The sequence below is a fragment of the Pseudopipra pipra genome, chromosome 1, assembly GCF_036250125.1.
Source record: "Pseudopipra pipra isolate bDixPip1 chromosome 1, bDixPip1.hap1, whole genome shotgun sequence".
NCBI classification, from domain to species: Eukaryota; Metazoa; Chordata; class Aves; order Passeriformes; family Pipridae; genus Pseudopipra; species Pseudopipra pipra.
In genome coordinates this window covers 10,156,534-10,181,188 of record NC_087549.1, presented here as the reverse complement: position 1 = coordinate 10,181,188, position 24,655 = coordinate 10,156,534, and the positions used below count along the sequence as shown (strand labels likewise).

Below are 24,655 nucleotides of genomic sequence, written 5' to 3'. Positions count from 1 at the left end.
GGCAGGAGGAGCTCCCCGTGCAGATGCAGCTCTGGATAGTGGAATGTGATCCCTGTTTATTTTGGAAGCATTTGATGTGACCACGATCATCAGGTTTCCCTGTCTGGTGGTGAGTGCTGCTCAGCCAGACAGGTTAGAATTGTCCTTTGAGAGGCGAGCACCAAGGAGGAGGTTTAGTAACTGGACTAATAATTATTGTTAATGAGACTGTGGGAGAACGGCGCAGGGTCACAGGAGTTTGTGGTTGTGAGGCATCTGAGGAGGATGTTTGGGGAAGGGCAGCCTTATATGTGTAAGTATATGGAAAAGCTGGTAGAGAGCAGGAGGCATTTTGGGGGGAAAATGGGTGTGGTGAAATGTGTGGATTCACCTTGGGGTGGAAACAATGGGGATGAAAGTGTTTGCTCTGCCTTTCCTTTCCTTTCCTCCCTTCTCCTGCTTACCAGCCACCCTCAGCAGCTAAATCCTTTGAAAGCTCCACTTCTCCTTTAGTGATTATAAATACAGAAGAAAGGCTGGGGGCAGAAGACAGGCTGTCTGCAGGGGAAGAGAGCAGTGGGGCCCCAGGGTTTCTCCTGGAGATGGATTTTGTGAACAGCTGAGGAAATCAGGCAAAGCACCTCCCGCAGCCAGCAGCTATATCACAGGCACCCCGGCTGCAAATGTAGTGCAGATAAATCAGAGTTAAAGTGCCTTTTTTAAATACCAAAGGCTTTTAAGTATTCAAGCCAGCCATCAAGAGGGTGACTTACCATCTCCATATCTTGAGCTCTTTGCATGGAGCCTGCATGCCTCCCTGGAAGGTGGGGCTTAGGCAAACACTAGCAATACTGTTCAAATCAAAGGTAAGAAACTTGTGACCTCCCTTATGCAAGATTCTGACTCGATCTTAGGGAATGATTGCTATGCTTTGCAGCCCCAAAAGTTCATCCCCATTCCTGGCTCCCCTTGTATTTTCCAGCTACCAAATGTAAGTTTAGGGCTGGAGGAGGCTGGATTTTGACTGCAGTCTCCAGGTTTCTTAGGGAGTGATAGTAGCTCCTTGATTTTTGTGCCACAGGTTAATTACTCTTTTAATTCTATTAAAACAGTGGGCTGTCACAGTGGGCCCACACATTTTAAGCCTTGAAGGAAGAAGAGGCATGGATGAGGGAAGGTATTGCAAACTCACAACTATGAACCAGCACCATGATGATGAAAACTTTAAATAAACCAGCCAGGAGCTGGGATTTGCTTTCTCTTTGCAGGGAGGACTTTCCAGCTCTCTGAGAGAGGATGCAGTTAGGGACCATGTCCTGGGTTATGCTTTTGAGACTTAGAGGGACCCTGCAGATCTGAAAATCCTGGAGTAAAGAAGCACAAAGGGAACCCAGAAGCATGATTATGATTAACATCAGTAGGCGTTTCAGAGCATCGGAGTTGGGAGCTTCATTCCTTTAGCTCAAGTGTTTGTAGTCAGGAAAGTTTTGTGTGCCTTTCACAGAGCCACAGACTGGCCCAGACTGGAAGGAATCATCTGGTCCAATCTTCTGTGGGAAAGGAAGCCTAGGTGATTGTAGCAACTGTGTGCAGTTGCATTTTGAAAATTCCAGTGATGGGGACTCCACCATCTCCCTGAGGAGGTTGTTCTGGTGAATGATTGTTCTCACTATAGAGTACTTATTTCTTATATCATGCTTTCTTTCTGCCCTGTGAGTGTTATTTTTTTTTATTTACTTTTGTCTGGATATGATTTTTCCTGGTTTTTTAGCTGGGGAAAAAAAACTGGAGTGGGTTTCTTAGTTAACAGCATCTTGCTTTGCTGCTTGTGGTGGGGATTTGGCACTTTTGCTGTTCTTCAGTAAAATCCACATCTTGATAGTGATGGGATGCAGAGGACTTTTGGATGAGACAGGGATCTCTGGGGATGGACAAGGCCAACCACTGATAATGGGGCCTCTTGTTCTTTGTACCACCAATAATTGAGCCTCTTGTTCTTTGCACCTCATTGATTTCTAGGCTTTAATGTCATGGTGCTGTTTTAGTCTGACCTGCTGTATAACAGAGATTCCTTGAATTAGTTTCCACTCTGGGGTCAGCAGTTGTGAATGGAGCCAAGCATACATTTCTGGGGGAATGAGAGAAGCAAGGTGGAAGCATCCCATCTTATTTTAAAAATTGCTGGTGTTGGATCCTCATCCATGGCAGTTGGATAACTTTTCTCTTTGTTAATTACCTGCAGTGTTGAAAAATGGTATAGTTGTTTCTGGTTTGTTTTCTGTTGAGCTTCAACTTTCAACCTTTGGTCTCGTTATGCCTTTGTCTGGCAGACTAAGGAACACTCTTCTGACAGGTACCTACGGGCTGTGAGGTGCCTTTTAACTTTCTCTTTGATTGACTTCCTTGAGCTCCTTGCTACAAGCCTGGGTTTGTTCTTGTGGTTGTCCTCTGAACTCTCTCCAGTTTTTTCAGCATTATTCTTGGAAGTGTGGGTACAAGTATTAAACCTTGCACTCCCAGTGGCTGTGCCAGCCCAAGGCCCAAAGATAACAGGGCCTCCCTGCTGGTACGTGACATCCTTCTCTTATGTAGCCAAGTGTCGTCGACCTGCCTTGTGAGCTCACACTGGGGTAATTATGCCTCTTACCTCAGCCAATCCTGTAGGTCTCGTATGTTTAAAAAGTTTCCATGTAGCCATTTCTTTAATATGCCAAGCGTCTCTTTAATCTTTTTGATGTATTTTTTTTTCTTGGTTTGTATTCTGAAAGGAGTTTTAGTCCAGCCTTTCTCACTGCACCAGCAACATGTCAAAAATCTTTACACAGCTGAGAGCTGCTAGGAATATATTTTACAGAGGAAGGAAAAGTATTTTACAGGTGGGAAATAACACTGTATCTCCAGTGCATGGTGCCGCAGGACAGACATATGCCACGAGCTCCAGAGTCCTACAGATATTTTTGACCTCTTCAGGTCTTGATGGATTGCTTTGTCCCATGGAGATGGTTAACCTGCAAACCCTGTACCAGCCAAACCTGTCATTGCTGGCTACAGTGTAGCACCAAGCTCCTTGACTTGACCCATGGTTTGGGTCTGTGCTAATGAATTTCCAGATGTTAGAGCGAACTGACTGTATTTCTAATTGAGGTGGTTTTATTATTGGTTCTATGTTGTTTCTTTTGTATAATAATTCAGAGGAAACAGAGGTGTTGATCTGACGGGGAACCTAGAAAGCTTTTTGATAATAACATCCAGATGTTTCCTTAGCACATCTGCTTTAAGCCACTGTTGAAGTTGGTGCCTTCAGCAGTGCTGCTGGTGCGTTTTACTGCCTGCTGCTGTGTGTGTTGCTAATTCATGAGTAATGCAGGAATGGGGAGGAGGGGGAAATTCAGCAGCAGAAGAAGGGATAACCAGCTGCCAAGGAAGCGTGAGAGAGGAAGGCAGTCCAGACTGTAACCCAAATTATTCTTGCTTTTACCATTCGAGTAGGGTGTTTTGGAGGTAGTCTTGCAAGTAATTGTAAGTACTTGCCCCAGTACTGTGCCTGGTTACAGGTCACTGTGTACCTGTGCTGTTGCAGCTCAACCATGTGCGCAAGACATTTGTCCATCTGAACACTGACTTCAGCCGAGAGCAGGGCAAGTTCTCCCTGTGCAGTGACAAATGTGTGCAAAGATGTTCCTGCCTGTCCCCTTATTCGCAGGAAGCTGTTTCGCTCCCTGGTTGTGTCTGTGTTTAGCACTTTAACACTGCCTTGCTAATCCCTGTGCCAGGATTGTCAGCATGCAGTGTTCCTGCAGGGAGAGTCAGCTTTGGGACAGCTCAGCTGCCTCATGCCAAGGCTTTGGGCAGCCAGGATGCTATTGGAAGTTGTGCTTTTAATGTCACTGTGTCAGCGTTGTGCCCTGCCCAAGGGAATATCGCCAGCAGCCGGAGGATAACATTCCATAATTCCATGTGCCCTGAGCCATGCAGTCTCCTTCTAGGCTGCACACTGCAAACCCTCGACTTACGGTCACAGCCCTTCTGATACGTACCCAACTCTGGTGTGCACTGGAGCTCCTTCCACCACACTGCTCTTCCTCCTTCTTCCTCGATGACTTCTGCTGGTGGCTGATTTCCAGTGTCACAGAGAATGTGTCTTCAGAGCAGACCAGTTTGTGGTGCTCACTGGAAAGTACTGACGTGGACACCTGGTGTTGAAAGGTGCTTGGCAGCCACAAGGTCTTTGAAGAAGAAAAGAATCTCATCACTCCACATGAAGGCTATTGTGTCACCTCCCTCCAGGGGCGGTGAGGTGATGTTGGTGGTTGTGCACATTAAAATGGGGGAAGACGGTGGAAGCGTGTGGTTGGGGTGTGGCAAAGCCCTTCCATGAGGAGATGTTGATGTGGTAGGAGCCTGTGAGACGAATGGCCCAAAGGTGCAGATCTCATCCTATTCCTGTCTTTTCCTCTCTAATGCGTGACACAGCACCGTGACCTGTCCAAGGATGGGCCATCAAGTGGTTTTGGTTATGTGGCAGGGAGCAGCCTGGCCCAGTGATTCACAGCATGGAGATGGACATGATGAATAGTGTTGTATAACCCCAGGGGAGCCTCCAGCACCTTGGTTTGTGGGGAGGTCCTTCAGAGAGTCAGGGCCCCCAAAACAGCACTGCAGTTCTTGGAGCAAGAGAGGCAGCATGGCATATAAATGTTTGTCATGTAAATAGAGAAATCAGCCAGAGAGGGTCAAAGAGATGCATCTCTGGAGCTGTGGATGGTATTGCCACCTTCATGGCTTGGGCCTTGTTTTCCTATCTTCTTAGCTGAAATTCACATGCTCCCAGGGAGTGCCTGAGCCATTTGCTTCCTCCACATGAGTTATGATCTTGTTCCTTCTGGCAATGAGGTGATCCATCCCACTCAGCTTACCTAGCAAAGGTATGTTTGAGCATCAATGGATTTGTATCTCCTGCGCCACATATTGCATCCAAAGGGGGGGTTTCTTCAGCAGCATAGACCAGCCCTCCTGCTTCTCATAGAATCATATCATAGAAAGGCCTGGGCTGGAAGGGACCATAGAGATCATCTATTCCAACCCCCTTTCATGGACAGGGACTCTACTTCACTGTGCGTCTCTGTAACTAGGAACATTAAATCTGGGTAGGACCAAACATCCATTGATATAAGAGATCTCTTCTTTTATGAAGATAAATTACAAGTTATTCCCAGCTGCCTCCTAAACCTGAGCTAGTTTCTATGTCACCTGCCCTGGAAATCCTTCTCAGTTGCTGGGTTGGAGTTAACTTGCAGTTTGTTCCTGATGGGATGAGGCTGCTGGCCTTTTCTTTTGCAGCTCTTCCCATCCAAAGAAACTTTGTAGGGATCTCCGTTGTGTTGATTCTTCATCTCTTCCAAATGTCCCCAGAACGCAGATGAAGGCTGCTTATTTCTTTCTCAGAACCATTACAATGGGCTGTCTGGCCAGTGTCTGCTGGAGGAGCTCCTGGACATCATTTGCAAGTCAATTTGCTAGTCTATATGAGTCTGTAGTTGAGCACTGAAATTGTTTTAGGGTAGAATTTACATTTAAAGCTAACTATGTTGCATTGTGTATTAAAATCCACTTAATTTGATTAAAGTAGCTCAATGTTTCCTTTGTTGGCATTTGAGCTGACTGTGACTTTGTCACTAATACTCCACCATGTTGCAGTTGAATGCACCCTCAGGAGACAGACAGCTTCAGTAATCCTTCTTTCTGGAAAAAGTATAGTAAAAATTTGGAGAGGGTTAGGGTTAGGGTTACTGGATTAGGGTTAGGGTTACTGGATTAGGGTTACTGGCTACTAAGAGTACATCTGAACTTTCTAACTGTGTTTGCATTTTGGTTTTGAATTTGTATTTGAAAGGACTCTTTGTTTCTAATGGAGGTTATAATGCGAAGCGTAAAAGTTTATGACACCAAAGGGAAATTTTCCAACTGTTGAAACAAAATGCTTCAAATCAAAATGAGTTTCAATTTAGCAACCTTAAAAATTTCAAAGTTTTTATGTTTTTTCCCACTTATTTGGAATAGTAAAAAGAATAATTAAGATCTTGAAACCCTGCAAGATGATAGAATTATCATCATGATAGAATTAGATTTTTCGTGTTTCTTTGACATCCCCTCTGTTTGAGTAGTACCTTCTGTTGACTGAATCTTCAGGCAAGAACAACATGTTCTTCTGTCAGTATTGCAAGGTCGAGGTGTCTTTTGAAGGGTAAACCATACATCACTCTTTTGATACTAATAGAAATCATGCATAAAATCTGGAACTTTGTCAATCTGTCCTGTTTTCTTTATAGGTGTATCCACTCTTTCGATGATGAAGATTGATGAGCTGCAATTTGGCTTGGATTACAATATTTCAGAAGACTTTCTGAACTTGCCAGGCAACCCTCCCTCTAGACTTTGGGGACAGTGGAGCTTAAGTTTATGTCTCCAGTATCACACAGGAGAAAGAGTGTTACTTGGTTGCTTTACACAAGTAATGAAAATCAATGCTGTATTGCCATTGGGAGGAATGCTCAAAAGGAGAAAAGCCTGGCATATAGATCTTGTTTTAGAGACAGAGTTTGTCTGGAAAGAGGGTGCTTAAGGGAAGATACAGGAAGAAAGAGGAGAGGTGATGCTACAAGCCAGCTTCCTGACTTCCAGAGTGGGACTGAAGCTTCATAATAAGGTAAAAAAAAGAAACACCATCAAAACAGCCGAACATTTTCTTTCCTTCCTGCTTCACTCAAATATCCATCAGACAAGAAACAGGATGAGTCCATGCATTGATTAGAGTAGTTCCTCCTACTGCCCCCATTCCCTCTCCTGTTCTGCTACCCATTTCCTGCACCCTGCAATCACCCACGCCTTGAGCAGGCTTCAGGTAAAAATCATCAGCAAATTTCTACTGTAATAGTTGTCCACGTACCTAAGACTTAAAATTTCAAGTATTTTTGCTTACACACACACAAAATATGTCACTTCTGGAGGATGCTTTGTGCCTTTACTTTATGCCTGAGGAATTTGTTGCTTTGTTGTTAGAAGTGAGGATGACAAGTCCCTCACACTCATCTGCACTGTTTGCAGCTCCAGCTCCAGTACATGACAGTGATATATTTTCCAAATTGGTGAGATACAGAGCAAGCTGAAATGTATGGGCTTATCACGTGTGTCCACAGCCACAAGAGAAAGGCAGGAGGTGGAAAATAATACAGTAAAATTATCTGGTTTCAATTTACTACCTTTGGAGAACTGAAAAACATTGGCTGCTGGAAAGAAAGTTGAAGCTTGATTTATTTTTTATCTTCTTTCCTGCTGCAAATGTTTTTCCTCATAAAGATGCATGACTCCTCACATGTTGGGCACTGGGCTCTGGAGTGCTGGAAGCATTCTTTGGAGGAGAAGGCTGGCCAGGATGACAGAGGGATGTCAAGCTTGGTTTATTCTAGCAGTACAACTCCACAGACATGAGGGACATGTGGCTTTCCTCTGCTGTACTTTGTGCAGTCCGTGGTTCATGTGAGGGCTGTGTGGCCGTGAGGGTGGAAGGGGTTCATCAGTTCATCAGACTCTTCCTCTGAGGTTGGTACATGTGATGTTGCCATGGAGGCCAAGTCAGCGTCATCATGGGGACCTTTACTGTCATGACAGCATTCCCTAATAAATTTGGCAATGATGAAAAATGATGAGTTGAACTCCAGTGAGAAGAAAATACCCTCATTTTCTCAGATCAGGGGTTTCCTGGCTCCCCCTCGCCCTCACATCTCAGCACTGAGCTGAAAGGACCGTCATTTAGTATTAGAAGTTTTTAACCTCTACGACTCATTCAGTTGTTGGTTTAACTGCTGATATTTCCAGTGAGAATGCCAGTGACAAGGGTAGATATGGTGATGGGAAGATACCACTGTCCAGGAAGCAGTGATGATTTCACATCAATGAAGAGACTATCTATGACCAAGGGTGTAGCTGCTACATTTCTAAAGCAGGTTTGAATCAGAGTCTGGGTCTGGCCCAGTTTCTTGGAAGAACCAAATTAAAATATTTACAGGTTAATCATAAATTTCTGTTTCAGAATAGATGTTTAGATGTTAAGTTTGAGAGTGAAATTGCTCATTAAAAGGTTATGGTGAGGGAGCATGTGATACATATTGAACAACAGCTGCTCTACTGAAGATGTGAGGAAGTAGAAGTGGCTGTACAGAGTGAGACCATTTGGTTTGATATCTCCCTTGATGACGACCAAGAGAGGAAAGAATATAAGAAAGAGCTCTCTAGGGATGAGTCTTCCTCAGCAGATCCTTCCAGCAGCCAGTGTTTAAATGTGCTAAGTGCTTCTTTGGAGTGTCCTTTAGTTGTCCCAGTGGATCAGATGCTCCTCTCATACTCAGGTTACGGAGTTCATTACTCTAAGCAACCTAAGCCATGCAGTGTCTGGCCCGATATCATGTTTATATGGATTAGCCCAGGTCACCTAAATCAGAGGTTCTAAGTTGGACTTAGCTGGTGGACATCACAGCACCTGGTGGGCTGATGGTCCTGCCCTAATGTCCAGGGCTCATCTCAGGAGATTGGAGTTCACCTGTGTAATTATGGCATTTAACCCCTCCGCTTCCTCCCCTGGAAAGCACCTACTGGCACTTCATACAGAGCAACAGTCACATATGTGGGTGTGAATTCCTGTGTAACAAGTAGGATTTAATGAGAAGAGCAGACCTCAGAAAATCCTATGAAGCCCAGTCTTCAATTAGTTGTGTAGAATATTGTCTCCTTGGTGGCTTGGTGCTTGAAGGAGAGAGATACAACCCCTTGTGTATCTTGCAGGAGCCTCTTCCAGGTCTCCAAAGAAGAATGGAGTGTAATTTGGCACTTATTATTTCATTGCATCAGCTTTTCTGGGTCTGGGAGTGCTCTTAGCACAAGCAAATAAATTACCCGTCTCATTTTGCTGTGTGCTCTGCAGCCAGCCATATGTTTGAGCCTGATAGAGATTCTTATCTCATGGGCTAAAATTACTCAATGGAGGATGACATTTCTTATCAAGGGCTTTGCTGAATCAGAGAGTGGCCCTGGCACCCAGCTCTGAGACACCACTGCTCTTTGTCCACCCTCCTAGCCCAGCGATAAATGGATTTGTGTCTGTAGGTCAGAGGCGCTTGCGTCAAGGTTTTGTTGCCTTTGAGGATTGTCCGTGTGCCTGGGAGGACATGGGATTGAGAAGGGGAAAGCAAGACTCCTCATTTGATTAAAACAGAGGGTCTTACAGCTGTTCAAATGCATCTTCACTTGGAAGGTCCTTGTATGCACGGCTGATAACTTCAGACTTCACATCCAGGGACCCTCTTCTCCACTGTGCGAAGGCTTTGCTTCCAGTTACATGGTGTGAAAAAGCATCCCCTCCTACTGACAGCAATACCTTCTCTCCAGACTTACAGCTTACATCTCTCCATTCTCCCACATCTTTAATGGGCAGGTTAATTTCCTTCCTCTCTTTCCCTTTCTCTCTTTGGAGTTTATCTGGTAGCTACTGATGATTCGAGGGGTTGTCTGGGTTTTTAGCAGGTGGGAGAGAGAGACAAACAACCGCTCCTCCTTACGGCTTCTTCCCTTTGCATTCTCTTTTCCTCTTAGTGCAGAATTTACAGCATGGGATGTTCAGCTTCTGCAATGTTTCTGGGCAAAGCTCTTGATGGAGAGTGGAGGGACCTCTTGGTGAATTGTCCTTTCCTCTAGCTGAGCGCTGTCCACAAAGGCAGGTTTGTTCCTAGGAGCCCTCCTGGACAGGAAGCAAGACTAGCCACCCACCCACTCAGCCACCCGAGCATGGTCAAACTCTCTGTAGGAGGTTCCTGGGAAAGGCAGCTGTGAATTAACATGTTTTCTCCCTACAAAAAGGTGTCTTCCACAGGTCAATACTCATGTAGTGTTGTACTAAGAGCAGGGTAATTTTCTCAGATCAAAATAAATCTAGTAAAATGTTGTCTTTGACAGAGAGAGACTGAATGTGCACCGTGGATTTCTTCTGCTTAGTAGTCTTGTGTGGTTTTCATTTTTTTCTGTGACTGGAGCAAGGCACTTCACGCCCCCTTTAATTACAAGTATCCTCAAGCTGGCCTGTGGCAGCCACATAATGCACAGCAGGTGGTCTAGTCCCAGGTGTCCAGCAAAACTCTTTCTTTAGGTCAGTATAAGGGTCATAACTGTGCCCAGTACAGTAAGGACATTGTGGCTGAAGGTCCCGCTATGTGCACCCTTGCCAGCCCAAACCTGACATGCTCTTGGGAGCATGGGACAGGCCTTTGAGTGATGCTACCCAAAGAAGGCCACTTCATTTCTAAGACTCAAACCACCATCACTGCTTTCTGCAGTGCCCCATGAGATGCCCAGAGATAACAGCCCTCTGTGGTGTGGCAGTGGGCCAAGGCTGTGCTCTGACTGACTCCTTGGGGCGGCTCTTCTGCCATCTGCAGCAGCCATCCTCTTTGTCAGCCTGCAAGAAATGCTGGGGCTGATGGGTGCAGCATCCCCAGGGTGCCCCATCCCCAGGGTGGGGTGGCAGGGGTCAGAGAGTGGGACACTGCCACCCTTCTTGTGGGCGGCACCACCCTGAGGATGTGCAGCCACCTTCCTCCTTTTGAAACAGCATCCACAGCCTGATTGAGTTTTTTCCATGTCCTTCCTCCTGCTTTCTGATGGTGTGGCCCAGCACCCATCACAGCTTGCAGCATGGGGGTCCCAGGCACCTCCAGGTGCCATCACATGTGGCTGAGTCCTTCCTCCAGACGTTTTCTCTTCACCATTTTCCTCCCTGAATCGTGCTGAGTCACCCTGACCTCACAGGAGCAACCTCAGGCCTGCCCAACAGCCCCTGGCCCTGTGCCACCGGTTGAGCAACCAGTGCCCTGAGGTCATGCTGGGATGGAGGTCTCCAGGGCAGTGGATGACCAGCTGGCCCTTGGGCTCCTCTCCCCAGCTGTGTCTGCATGCCATTGCACCACAGTCACATTTTTCTACCTTACCTGGCTCCTGCTGAGGTGGCTGTTTATCTCTTGTTGCCTTTGGATGCAGTGCTGTCCTATCCTGTGAGATCAGGTCGTTGCCTCAGCAGGGGATTGGGAAGGTTCTGGAAGAGTGCCGTGCTCAGGGCTAGTGGCCATCTGATGTGACCAACTGGCATATCCATGTAAGTCCCAGCTGAGTCAGCCTGGCTTGTCCTGCCAGGTGCCTACTTTTGATCCTGTTGCAGGATCATGTTTGATTTGTTAAAAGAAAGAGGAGAATGGTTTCCCTCCAGCTGCCAACTGCATGCTCTGTCTGCCCGTTGTCTCAGGCTGTGACTTCTGAATTGCTGCACATAACTTTGGCTGAGCTGCACTCAGGCAGCGTACCCACAGCGTGCGCCTCACATTCCTGCAGAGTGCACCCCAGATCCCACGGTGTGCACCCTGTTTGTGCACAGCGTGCAACCTGCGCACCCATGCTAAGCATCTACATCCCCATGTTTTGCAGCCCAGGCACCCATGACATCATGGCATGTAGCCCACCTACTCGAACAAGTACCCAGCACAGCCACAGCATGCACACCACAAGCATGTCGAGGTTATGTGCTGGGTGGCAGTGCGTGAGGTGACAAGGAGAGCTCGTGTCTTTGCTTTCAGTTCCCAGACTGAGTTTACAGTTGGAAAAAAAAAACCCAAGACCTGTAATTTTATTTGTCAACTGAGGTAATTTTTCTTTAGAAGCCACTAAGGCACAGTCAATGTGGAACCTGCAGCTCTCATGCTAGAAACCATTATCTAGGTTAGGCTTACACACTCATAATGGGAAGGTTGCAGCAATTCTAGTACATGGCCAGAACGTTGTCTGTGCCCAGTTTTGGTCCTGCTCTGGTGCAGCCAAAGGTGATGGAGTGGCAGAGGCCTGTGGAGCAACCTGTTGGGGCTGCAGTTGATGGTGTCTGACAGATGTCCCATGTGTAGCTCTGGGAGTGTGGGAATGGGGACTGAATGGGCTGAACCACCTAATGTTCCCAAATACTTGAACCCCTAAATCTGTTCACCACGGTTTCTTCCAGCCAGGTATGAATTCTGGAGTCTAGAAGAGCCTCCAAAACATCTGCTCCATGCTCAGGGCTTCGCAGTACCAGCATAAGCTTGTGAATGCAGGGCAGGACAAGCCAGCAGAAATGCATTACACCAGAGGGAAAAAGCAGATGAGCTTGTTCGCTCCCATTTTAAGCAAGACAGAATACATCTGTTAGAAGGGGAGTCTTCACTAAAAAGTAACTGGGAACCTTTCCTCTCTGGCTTTGGTGTCTTGAAAATGCAGAACCTGTTTTCAGAGGTGCTGGGGATAAGTGCTGTGTCCTGCACCCTCTGCTTGCTCAAGCAAACCCTCAGTGCCAGCTTTTCCCCATCCAGTTTCTATCCTCATGTCTTGTACTTGGTCATCTTCCCACCTGATTTGTTACAGTAACAAACAGTTCATTTAGGTGATTTCCATCTAGCTTTAATTAAGATTCTCCATGCTTTTTTATTCCAATAAAAAAAAAAAAAGGTTCCTCTTGTTTGCTTTGGAGTATGGGAGCGTGCCGGGTGCCCTTGACTTCAGCAGTATTTAAGCGCACGTGTAAGCGCTTTCCTGATCCTCATCTGAACCAAAACTGCAGTAAATCTTGACGACTCTCAGTGGGAGTCTTTCATCTGCATGAAGCTCTGTAAGTGAAGGAAGCATTGACAACTCTTGGAGCCAGCAGAAAGAATGTGTAAATCCTGGCAAGGAGGTGAATTACTGTGGAGTTCAAAGCATGACTCGCTCCTTTATGTACTCTATCTCTGTTGTCAGGGGGGAGTTAGCTCTTAAAATGTGGTGCTGGGGATGGGATTGTTTTGTGCTTTCTTTTGTGCTTTGTGTTTTGAACTTTGCCAAGCATTCAGGAGGATGGGTACTGCCCCATCCCACAAACTCTGACTGGCTGAACATTGTGGGAGGAAGGATGAAGCTGCATTGGAGTCCCTTGTTTCCTTTGGTGCTGCAGGAGTAACTTTACAAAGCAGTCAGTCCATAGCTCAGGAAATATTTTCCTGCTGACTGCATCCCTAGCTAGTGACTGCCCTCCCCCTCTGGGAGGCAAAAGCAGGAAGAGCAAAGTTCTAGCTGAATGTCCTGCATTTTCAAAATTACTCTGATTTTTAGTTCTATTTTTTTAAATACTCAGTTGCTGGATTATTCTTCAAGGTATCTTTCACTGGGCTTTGCAGAATGTTTCATTTCTTTTGAAAATTTTCGAGAGGGAAGAGTCCCAGTGATGCTGTGCAACTCCAGGGGGCTGCATGGGATGCAGACAGGTGGTAATGCCAGGAAGAAGGGATTAGAAGTCAGAGCAAATGCAGTTTATGCAAAGACATCATGAAGAAATTCAGTCTGGTGAGAGCATGGAGCAGCAAAACACCTTCCCAAGGAGAGACAGAGCTTCACTGCTTTGCTCATGTGACACAGGGAAGGATCCAGCTCTCTTCCCCAGGGGATGGGCTGGTGCATCTTTTCCATCTCTAATGTCTCCGCTTCCTCATATCTGATGTAAATAATTTATAAGGCTTGAAACGTGATCATGGGGCCGTCTGTGCAGGAGAAAGACTAAAGCCTGGGGCTGGCGGTGTGCTGGAGACCTGGTACCTAATGCAGTGCCTGTTCTCCTTGGGCAGTATGCCAGGTGAATAAGTGCTGGATTGGTGTCTGAACCTTAATAAAGTCACCTCACATAGTAATTTTCTTCTTTCCATCCCTTATTCCATGTCTCCTTCCCCCTTCCCTTTCTTTCCTTTTTTCTGATTTTTTTTTCATTCCTCCTTTTTTTTTCCCTTTTGTTTTTCCCTCTTTTCTTCTCTTTGCCACTACATTCTACATGTGAAAAATAGGCATCTTTTTGGTTTTTACCAGGTATTAGGAGTTTTTAGCTATGATTGAGCTGTGGGTATTTTGGCCACATAAGAACTAAACAAAGGCGTCATCACTTCTGTACTAGTCTAGTTTGAAACTGGGGATGAAAAGTCACCTGTTATGCCAAATGGAAGTCTGTGAAAAGCTCTGCTGGCAGCGGGGTGAGAGATGGCTTGAAGTAGCAGTATGTAGGAAGATGTTTCTCTATCCTTGAATTCAGTGTCTATAAGTAACCAGTGAATGTAAAACCCACAAAGCATGGTGTAGTGTGAATACCTGCGGAGCAACTGCAGCACAGTTTCACTGGCAGTTCCCAGCACAGTTGCACAGGTGTTTCATGCTTTCTGGAAAGCAACATGAAGTAGAGCCAAATCTTACTCTTGGTTATGTTACTCCCTCACTTGACAGACTTGCTTCTCACCTGGAGCTCCAGAGATTGAGGAAAGATGATGCAGAGTCTTTTTGCCATTGTGGAGGGTGGGTTGTCAGGAGTAGCAACCAGAGGTGTTCATCAAATAGACAAAAAAAAATAGAGCCCAAACTCCAGGGGTAAGCTCACCCCCAGGAGAGCTGCCTTTATCTTCTACAGTGTCTCAGTGGAACACCTCTCCTGTGAGGAAAGACAGAGAGAGTTGGGGTTGTTCAGCCCAGAGAAGAGAAGGCTCCAGGGAGACATTAGAGCACCTTCCAGTGCTTAAAGGGGGATATAAGAACATGATCAGAGGGCTAGAGCACCTCACCTATGAGGAAAGGCTGAGAGAGCTGGGGTAGTTCAGCCTGGAGAAGAGAAGGCTCCAGGAAGACCTTAGAACACCTAAAGGGGCTACAAGAGATATGGAGAGGAACTTTTTACAATAGCATGGAGTGGTAGGACAAGGGGGAATTGCTTCAGACTGAAGGAGGGCAGGTTTACATTGGACATAAGGAAGAAACTTTTTACAGTGATGGTGGCGAGGCACTGGCACAGGTTGCCCAGAGAAGTTGTGGATGTCCCATCCCTGGAAGTGTTCAAGGCCAAGTTGGATGGGGCTCTGAGCACCCTGGTCTACTGGAAGGTGTCCCTGCCTTTGGCAAGGGGGTTTGGAACCAGATGATCTTTGAAGGTTCCTTCTTATCCAAACCATTTTGTGACTCTGTGATTCTTGAAATCCTGCAAGTTGTGATCCCCTATTGCAATGAAACCATTTGCATTAATTGAAAGGGAAGAAACATGACAGTTTCAGTCCGTTAAGTAGCAGACACATGCTCCTGCCAAGAAACTGCTGGCAACTGCTGCAACTTGGAGGTTACAGGTTCAGCAGAAAGGTGGAGGAGTGGATGAGCCCAGAGCCTGAGCATCCCTTCACCTGCACAGGTACACTGGATCAAAGTACCATAAAAGGCCATGGACAAACGTCAGTGAACCTAAAGAAATATTCTCTCAGAATATCACTCCTCTCCGAGTCTCTAGGGAAACAGGCCAGCCTACCAAATGGGACCGGAATCGACAGTAATTACATTTAGAAGTGGCATTTGCTGACTTAATCTCTCCATGGGCTTTGTCTTGGCATCTCTGCTCTGGGTTGTTGAGAGCTCATTAAAGTGGGCGATCGCTCATCCTTGTGCCTGGGTGGCTGGTCTTGTCAGTTCTCCTTGTGTCATTCATGGAAGTAAATTGTAAATATATATGTTTTTTAAAACTCAGAGCTTTCATTACATCATACTCAGCAGCATGGTCTCCTTTTTGTGCCGTCTCAAATTTATCCTTCAAACAACACACGTAATTTTTCAGCACCATTGCAAAATATTTCAATAATATTATTGTAGACTCAAGTATTGCAGTTATTTATAAGAGCAGGATGCTCACAGCTTCCTGGGACTGTATGGTATTTTCATTTTTTGGCTTCTCTTTGGGACTCATGTAAACCACTCTTTATTTTCAGCAAAGCATCTGTTTTAGCTTCACGAATACTTTGTCTTTTAGACTGAAAGGGGCCTCAGAGCGTTTTAACCTCCTGCTTCCCCTGCCTTGTAATCTCCCCAGGGTTTGCCAGGCTCCTTCCTAACATGAATGGGGGGCCAGAGGGGGAGGCGAGAAAGGGGGGGGATTCACTTCCGATGAAGTCAGCCGAGCTCCATCCTGCAGCGGCTGAGCTGGGAAGGACCCAGCTCAGGATGCTGCCAACACTGGATTAGGCAGCGCAGCCCTGGGCTGGAAAGCCGGTGGTGGCTGTACTCCCCCACCACTGACCTTCTTATGGGACGCTTTTCCCAACTGGAAGATGCATGAAGTTGTTAAATGCTTCCCAATGTCTAGTTAAAGTTTCCCCTTTACTAATTTAATTTCTCTTTGCCTATGACTTAGGTGATTATTTAAAAAAAAGAAAAAAAAATCACTTTTTTAACAGTTTGCATATTTTTTTTTTCAGTTTGAAGCATCTTTTTTTACCTTTAAGTAGATAAAAATCCTTTGGTCCATCAAAGGTGCAGGGGATATTGGCTTTGGAGATCACCTCCATCTCATCAAATTGCTTTATCCCAACATGTAGGGATATTTTAGAAAAAAATTAAGTCATAGATTTGAAAATGTTCCATCTACTTGAAAAGGAAGAAGCGTGCACTGGGCCCGTCCCTTATTTTTTTCCAGGGTCATAACTTGGTGCCATTTTCTTTTTGTGTTCCTGTTGGTGGTTTGTGCAGTACCACCCCTGAGAATCCATCAGCAGGACAGGCCTGCAGTGCTGAGCAGTCCCCGTGTGCCTGCTCAGGTGCTGGACTGCAGCAGTCCTGCAGCTGAGTTACTGTGATAAGCAAAGTGCAGAAGAGGAAGGTCGTCCCCCTTTCTGCTGTGGAGTTCTGTGGAAGATCCAACATCTCACCCAAACCCAAGGAGGATTAGTGCATGGTAAAGCTGGAGCTTGAAGCCCTGACAATGTGCCAGCACCTCAGCCTTGTTGGGCTGGGTCTTCTCCTGGGACCACTGGAGCTCAGTGAGGAACTTGGGCTGCTTTGGGCCACTCCTGGCTCTTGAAGCCACTTTGGGTTTCACTGAGACTCTGCTCCAAAGGGTGATAAGGGAGTTTATGTCCACTAGAAAACATGGCAGGAGGCAGAAGCCTTGAGAAATTTGGTACCATGAGAGCAGGGAAGAAAGGAAACATGGAGGAGGAAGAAGACTGCTCCTCCTTCCTGGGTATCTTCTTCCCGTCTCCATCCTTCCTCTTCCTGCTCAGCACTCTGCCTCTGGGACTCACCCTCCACTTTAGGGGGTGCTAGCACCCTTTCTGGTTAGGAAACCAGTTGTGCAGCTGATGGATACTGAATTTTTGAAGCCCTGTTAGGTGTTTTTGTTTGCTCATCTTGGAGATTAGGCGTGGGAACAGTTGCAGCCTGAGACGCCGGTAGCTGACAGTTACATCTAACATATATTTCAATTTTTATCTTCCTGCAGCTGTTTTCACAACACTCATATGAAAGGTCCACTTATCTCACTCCTTCCATGGTAGAAAAGGCTAAAGAAAACATTCCTGTTTGTTTGTATTGAAACTGGTATGGTTTGTGGCTTTTATGTTTTTTTGCTGGTTTTTTTTTATCATCTTGAACTCTTGAGCAGAAGGTAACAAAACACTCAAGGGCAGAGTCTTTTCTCTTCTACATCAGTGCAAATGTAGGACTGTCATTGACCGTGGGATTGCATTGTCTTATTCTCAGAGGCACTTATTCTCAGTGTCTTTTAAATAAATAGATGAATCTCTCTGCAAATGCTGGGCACATTAATTTTCCACTCCCTTTTCTTACTCATTAAGGTATGTTGCATTATAGTTATTAGAAGTCAGATCTCCTATAGCATAGCAGTTGCATTGTCCTTAAAGACAATTTTTTTTAATCCTTCATACAAACAGCTATATCAGCAGGATAGATATGGAGGGGTTATTTGGCTTCCTGGGACTGTCCATTGCATCCACACAACTGCAGCTTGCATGGGTGGACCAGGGGTTGTGCACATCTGGCTACCCTGCATATAGCCAGCAGTGTTGTGAGGTTTCAAAGAAAGCCTGGAAGCCAGGGAGATGGCAGCCCGCGTGGTGCCAGGGTGCCTTGGAACCCCTCCCTGCAAGGCTGATCGGGTTTGGGCACTGGAGCTTCTCTGGGACATAAGGGATTTGGGAGACATGCTGTGGCTCCTCATGTCCTTTCCTTCTTCTGGAGGCTGGTGTGGTCTGCTGCTGTGAAGATGTCCTCCAGCACAGTGGTGGTACTACCCTTCTACAGCCTGGAAGGGTAGTCAGGGGAAAGAAAGGGCTTGATTTCTGACGTATGTGCTCTCAGGTACTGGGCTGAGCCTGTGCTTTGGGGCGGGGAGGCAGGGGGATTTATAATGTCGTTACAAGTCTTTGTGTCTCTGGTCATTAGCTAGATGCAAATCATAAGATCTTTGAATTGGCTAAAGTTTGCATGAAATAAGTGAGTCAGACACTTCCCCCTGTTGCAATGGTCTTCCTGTCTGCAGATCAGTGCCGGGTGTGAGCCAGAGCACCAAGGGCTTCACTTGCCGCTCTGCTCCAGCAGCTCCAGGTCAACTGGAAACCGTTTCCAAAGTCTGCATTCCTTTGATCAGTGATTAGTGAACTCAGGTATTTAGGGTAAATGTTACAGCTTTCTGGGAACTGTCACCTGAGTAGCCACATAAATGGCGTGAAATTATTGTGCGGGAGCCAGTCCTGCTGACACAGGAACATTTTCCACTTGTGTGGATATAAAGGAGAGGACCTCTCGGTGCTCCTGGATGCTGAGGAATTCAGCCTTGCAGCCTTTCCGAGAAGTGATTTTTCTGCCTGCTTTGTAAACTGTAAAAACAAAACACCCAGATGAAGAGGTTGACCCGAGAACGTGTAGCATGCTGCCTCACTCAAGATCAGAATCGTCATCTTCTGTGTCCCAGTTTTGCACTCCATCTATTAATATGCCGTGCTATTTTTAGTCCTCTAAGTAGCCACATTGTTGATAATTAGCTTCACTAATAACTGCTCTTCCATACGCTGCAGGACCCACCAGCGGAGCAGCACGCTCTTCTGAGCCAAGCTAAATACAGGGGCGGCTAATAAAAGGCATCTGCGTTTCAAGTTGGTTGTTGCTGAGCAGACACGTGTCCTTGTAGCTCTTGTGATCAGGCAGCTGCCTAAATACAGCTCCTGTACTTTGGTTAAGGATGAGGTGTTACTACTCAGGGTTTCCGGGGCGTTCCCTTGCTGACCTTTGAAGAAAGTGAAGAAGCACAGTCTCTCCCTCTCTCTCTACCTTATGCTGAGTCAAGGCTGCTGCTTTCGAAGAGAGATAGCATCTCACAGTACCTGGTGCTGGAAATTTAATTAATGGCTGCAAACATCTTAGATAATGGCTATATTTACGCCCCAAGAGAATTAGTAGTTACTGTAGGGATTGGGAGGTGCACTTGGAGCAGCTGGATGGAGCTGAGTGACCAAACCAGATGCGAATCCAGCAATAGATGACTGCAGAGGAGGAGATACGGAGCAGCAGTTCTCTTGAATGCCACAAGTGACTGCAATTTTGCTCCATTAAAAACGCAATCACTTCACCAGTAGCAGCATAACAGTGCTATCTAAGCTAACAGACACATCAGTGGCTAAGAGAAACACACTATTTTCACACATTTTCTTTTAAGAATCCAGTCTCCAAACTTCCAAGCCCAAAATAAAGGATCCAAAAATGTTCTCTAGCGTGTGGCAAATGAGGAGTTGGATGACTGCAGTGCTGTGTCACCTCACTGCATGCTTTCTATCTGACTTTTTCACTGTGTGTAGAGCAACTGTGTGTAGAGCAACTGTGTGTAGGGGCAGCCAAATGAGCTCCCCTTTCTGAAAATGCCCGCGTCAGAGGGGTTATCAACTCCAGAGCCCTGACCTCTTACGAGAGCACCATTTAATTGCCTCCAGATCTGCAAGATCTGTGTGAATGTCACCATGTTTGCATGCGAGATTTTTTTCCCCTCTCCCCCTTTGATATAAATATATCTAGATACTTATCTTTAACTGTGCACACACGCATGCAAGCCAGGCTGGTTCACTGAACATTGACAGAAGTCATGTATGCTTAAACCAGCAGTCTTTATTCAGGCAAAGCCCCTGTTGATTTTTCCTTGCTTCTGTAAATTCCAGAGCCTTGATCCAAAGCTGCTGATGCACATTTGTTTGCCTTTGTATCGTAATACAGATGGGCAATACTTGTAATACAACTACATTTATTTACCGATAGAAATGTGCAGAACTGTGATAGGTTGCTACATAGATTATTATTGATTCCTTCTTTTTCTTTTTATTCCTGCAAAACTGGCTAGGCTAAATCCTATGCTAGGCCAAATAGACCTCTCTTTCTTTTTTTCCCACCAAAAAACTGAGCTGGCAAAATGGTCTTTTCCTTTGTGGGAATCTCCTAATTTGTGTCTAATAATGTATCGCACATGCTACAAAAGTGCTGACAGGGCTAGATTATATCTGTGGCCAGTTCATTTCCTACTCCATGCTATATTTGCATCTTGGTGGTTAAGATGTGACAGGTTTTCCCCCTCTTCCCCTATATACTGATTTCCCATGAAATGTATATATAGACATTTAAAAGGCAGTTTTGATCATACAACTCAAAAGAAGAAAAAAAATACCAAACCAAACCCCAAACCAAGAATTAAAGGCTCTAGTAAAAGGGTCTCAGAGCAGCAGATGTGTACTTGGAAAAACAGGAGAGGTTTCATAGAGGACAAGTTGCCCTCCCAAGTGCATTGACTGGGTCCAGTTCTTGTGTTCTTCAGGCAAATTCAAATGGGAAGAGGTGGACAGGAAGACCTGAGATGAGAGAGCCTGGAGCAGCACAGCTTGCTCAGTCCCATAAGGTGTATCAGGGAGGAGATGACCTGCTGAGACAAAAAGATGGTTCAGGAGCAAATGGTTCTTACCTGGCATGACTGTAATTAGGCTGAACATAAAAAGAAAGTTTCTAATCGTGTCAGAAATGAGGTTTTGGGGAAGCTTTTCAGTAAGAGTGAGGGAACCGAGGTGTTTGGTTTGTTTCTGTGCAGGATTATGTGTTTGCCTGAGGTGGATGCAGATGGAATTTGGGCTCTGGGGAGGCCCTTCTCAATCCTATTAAAAAAAAAAAAAAGAAAGAAAAAGAGAGGGGAGAAAAAGAGAGGGGAGAAAGTATATCTAATGAAAATGAATTTGAGGTTTCAGGAGAGAATAAGTTGGCCTGGTTTTATTTCTGAATGGTTGTCCCCATACACAGCCTGTGTTCCAGTGATGGAGTCAATTTTATTCCAAGGTTGATGGTTAAGTGCTGAGAGCAACTGTCTGAGGCTGTGCTTATGGGGCCCTTTTCATCTGGTGTGAGTGTGTTGATGCCAAAGGGGCTGGTCCCACTGACTTTACTCTCCCAAACTGATTTCCAGCCCATCCCTGGTGCCGGTGCCTGGGAGCGTGGAATCCTGCAGCGCTGCAACACTGACTTAAACAAAATTTAACCCAGAGAAAAACCACAGTCAAGCTTGTTCTTGATGGCGTCAATTCCTGCACTTGTCTGACAAGAGCCTCTGTCCCTGGGGCAGGTATGGAAGCCAGAGGTAACCCTGAGTGCTGGGGGTGCAGTGTGAAACTGCCCCAGCAGTGAGTCCCCAGTACAGGAAGAGTATGGACTTGTTTTGGCAAGTCCAGAGGAGGCCACAAAGATGATCAGAGGTCTGGAGCACCTCACCTGTGAGGAAATGCTGAGAGAGCTGAGATTGTTCAGCCTGGAGAAGGCTCTGGGAAAACCTTGGAACAGCTAAAGTGGCTACAGGAGATTTGTAGAGGGACTTTTGACAAGGACACAGGACAAAGGGGAATGGGTTTATACTGAAAGAGGATAGATTTAGTTTGGACATGAGGAAGAAAGTTTTTATGATGAGAGTGGTGAGATGCTGGCACAGCAACCTGGTCTAGTGGAAACTGTCCCTGCCCATTGCAGTTGATTTGGACAAGATGATCCTTAAAGGATGCTTCCAGCCCAAACCATTCTGTGATTCTACAAAATGGTGTCCTAGCCATGATAAAAGCTTTTATTTTCCAGTGTCTTCCAGGTAGGAGAATATAGAGGTGGCCTCACCTCAGGCTTTACTCTTGGGTGTGGAGGTCTTGGGGTTTGGTGGGTCTGTGTTGGTCCCCATGGACATCCCCTTGTGCCTGCTCCTCCCTTGCAGGCAATCCAACAGAAGCATTTTACCCACCCTGGAATCTTCTTGCCTACAAGGCCTCACAGCCAGGCTGCAAGGACAGTGCATGGACTCCTCTCTGCTGGCATGAGCCTTCATGACAGCCTGTGTGAAACACTTTCGTGGCTCTGAGATGTCAGGGCAGAGTGATTCATACATGGGGTTTTCTCTACCTTTCTAGTATGTGAAGTTGGGGAGGTGTTTGGAGTTTTCTCCCCTTTCCGCCCCCACACCCCAGCTCCCCCTCTGAAATCTCCACAAGACACCCATGTGATGACTCAGCCCCCTTGGGAGACCCTTGGGGTATTTCCCCCACCTCCCCAGCAGCGATTTCTCTCGTGAGAAAGTTCTCTAGGTCTTGGCCTCGGCTCCTGTGGCTCACCGGAGTTCTCCAAGGCACAGGCAGACAGCAACACAAAGGCCAAAAAAGTGTGCAAAACAGCCAGTGTGGTCATTCAGGGTTGCTTTCATCAAGTACATTTGAAAGAAGGTATCTTTGTCTTTTTCTGTCATTAATTTCATCACTAAATTATTTGCAATTTAGTTGTTGAGCTTTAGTCAAAACAGGGGTAGGTGAGGAAAGATCCCTCGTGTTCAAGATCATTTTGCACCCAGTTCATGGGTGAGTTGGGGTTTCTCTGCTGTTCAGGATGTTACAGAAACCAACCCCAAGCAGCTCTTTCCCTAGCACTGGGTTCTCACTCACTGCCAAGCAAGGAAGTGATGAGCATAAACCCCCAAACTGCCACATCTGTAAATTTGAGTCCCTGTCCCAAAAACTATGTCAATGTACAGCCTCTGCCACAGGTGTTTGCTGAAGTGTCCACCAGCAGGAAGGGTCACATTATGGTTGGTTTAGTGGTACTTCAGTCATACTCTGTGTGGACCCTAATAGTTGCCTTGCTTCTCCTGGTGTGCGTGTTTCATCTGATGAGCCCCAAGCCACCTCTCCCTCTGCTGTTTTAGGTGCTGACAGAATACCATTCCATTCATTTTATTTCTTTGATAACATGTTTTGATAGTTCTTTTTTTCCCTCTTGTTTTCTTCCAGATTTATCTGGAAAGTATGACTGGCAGGAGCAGCTTACTCACCATTAGATAAGTATTACAAATGACTCATGCAGTATTGATAGCTGTGCAGCTGTGAGGAATATACTGTTTTATAACAGCTGTTGTGTGATACCAAGAGCCAGGAACCTTAATTTCACCATCCATGCATTTCCATGAACGTGCTTTGGGTCTCTGGCACCTTTTGTCCTTTTCCTTTTCTCCATACAAAGGTTTCACAGAAGAGGTTTTGCTTCCCTCAGTGGGGGTACAGCGTATGGGGCAGCTCATGTAATTTCAAGTTGTCACCTTGAAACGAAAGCTAGTGTTGAAAGGCTGCATCTTTGTAGCTGTTCTCCAGGACCTGAAATTTTTGTCTTTTTAATAGATGCCATTAGTGGCTTTCCTTGATTCTTTGGGGTTTTTTTGTTTGGTGGTTTGTTTTTTTTTTTTTTTTTTTTTTTTTTTTTTTTTATTTTTTTTTTTATTTTTTATTTTATTTTTATTTTATTTTTTTTTCCAGAGCCATTACACTCCTCCTTCAGCACAACAAATCAGAAGGTGCAGAAACAGGTAAGGCAACTGCTCGTGCAGCATGTTACTTTTGAGTCATTAGGGCAAAATATTGGCTGCAATAAAATGAAAAAAAAAAATTGACTCAATGGCAAGTGAGAGTTGTACCCAATGTGCTCAACTCCATGAGAACCTGTGGAATTACTACATTCAGGGATGAATTTGCAGGCTACCTGAGAGTGTGCACCTGAGCCTTCCTCTGCTTCCAAAACCACTGGCCTTGAGGCTGTGTGAGCAATAGGTGATGAGATTTAAGAAGTGATGAGCAACAGGAAGGAACTTGCCCTTGGGAGAGATGCAAAAGGAGCTGTGAAGGTGGGAAATACATATGGGATGGCAGGAGCTGTTGGGGAGGTGTTAACCCACAAGGGATGGCAGGGGACTGAAGTGGCTTTAGCTTGGTGGGATGCAAAGGGCCATACAGCAATGAGAAAAATTCAGAGTTAAAAGTTACTGTGAGGTGATGTGACACTGTAGTAGGTTGCACAGAGAAGTTGTGGATGCCCCATCTCTGGAAGTGTTCAAGGACAGGCTGGTCAGAGTCTGAGCAACCTGATTTAGTGAGAGATGGCCCATAGCAGGGGGGTTGGACTAGATGATGCTTAAAGATTCCGTACAACCCAAACTATTCTGTGGTTCTATGATTTTGATGATTTGCTGTGCTCATTGGAGTTTCTGTTCTTCAGGGTGTTGTTCTTTTATTTTGGAGTAAAGAGCTGTGTCCTGCTCATGCTATAAAATAAAAAGCAATTACATTGCATCTGGCTCCAGCAGAAGCCCCTGCATGATGGCTTATAACATAGGCTCAACCAGGCCCCTGCCTCATAGAATAGAAAATGCCTGTAAGGCTTCCTCCATTTAGACTCT

General features: G+C 45.8%; 1 long non-coding RNA gene across 17 annotated transcripts in view; it reads left to right on the top strand.

Annotated features, from left to right (window-relative positions):
* LOC135409427 (uncharacterized) overlaps positions 1 to 24,655 on the top strand; it is a 159,614-nt gene that overhangs the window by 92,529 nt on the left and 42,430 nt on the right. For 15 of the 17 annotated variants that reach the window (XR_010428186.1, XR_010428193.1, XR_010428199.1 and 12 more), the window contains one exon: positions 6,309 to 6,685. This is a non-coding gene — a long non-coding RNA (uncharacterized LOC135409427). Of the gene's footprint in view, positions 1 to 6,308; positions 6,686 to 23,219; positions 23,789 to 24,655 lie in introns of all 17 variants that reach the window. The other 2 variants (XR_010428198.1, XR_010428195.1) reach the window with 1 other exon arrangement.